This window comes from Pteropus vampyrus, unplaced genomic scaffold, assembly GCF_000151845.1.
Source record: "Pteropus vampyrus isolate Shadow unplaced genomic scaffold, Pvam_2.0 Scaffold59, whole genome shotgun sequence".
Taxonomy (NCBI): Eukaryota; Metazoa; Chordata; class Mammalia; order Chiroptera; family Pteropodidae; genus Pteropus; species Pteropus vampyrus.
The window spans coordinates 6,969,590-6,970,259 of record NW_011888840.1 but is presented as its reverse complement, the minus strand read 5'-3'; the positions used below and the strand labels follow the sequence as shown (position 1 = coordinate 6,970,259).

At 52.7% G+C, this 670-nt stretch overlaps 1 protein-coding gene across 1 annotated transcript in view; it reads left to right on the top strand.

Moving 5' to 3' along the window:
• LOC105292576 (gasdermin-C-like) overlaps positions 1 to 670 on the top strand; it is a 13,115-nt gene that overhangs the window by 9,322 nt on the left and 3,123 nt on the right. The window lies entirely within an intron of this gene.

Below are 670 nucleotides of genomic sequence, written 5' to 3'. Positions count from 1 at the left end.
TCTCACGAACTCCTCACCCAAGTGTCCCCTCCACTGTCCCCTCTTCCTACACACTTGCTCCTCATAGCCAAGTTCTTTATAGAATCTCTTAGACTCTGTGTTCACTCTCTCCCTGGTGTCCACGCCTCAGTCCACTGCAGTCCGTGTTGTCACCAGTGACCATGCACTAGATGACTCCCTCCTTGGAGCTCTTCTCCCTGGATCCTACGACACCAGGATCTGTGGGGGCTTCTTTGATGGCACTCTTTCTCCACTCTTTCTCCTTTATGGCCTCCTGTTCCCTGTCAGACACTTAATCGTTGGTATTAGGCAAGTCTCAGACCTTCCCACGTTCCTTACATTAAATATGATGTCACCCAGGAAGATGGCAGTACTGGGAGTGGACACGTGAGGGGGGAGACGCCAGGGGAGTAGACGAAGGACGACAGGAAGATGATCGTACAGGAAGAGGGAGGAAGCGGATTTCCTTTTCCCGCTGAAGGCAGGTCTCTGACTGGGTGCGTAAGGATCACCCCAGGTGCCTGTTTAAAACACAGGTTCTAGATTCCTTTTTAGGGAGTCCGAGTCAGAAGATGTGGAGCGAGGTTGGGATCCTGAGTTTCAGCAAGCATCCCGGTTGATTCGGAGGCAAGGGGTGCCCAGGTCACCCTGAGAAAAGCTGCCACAGATG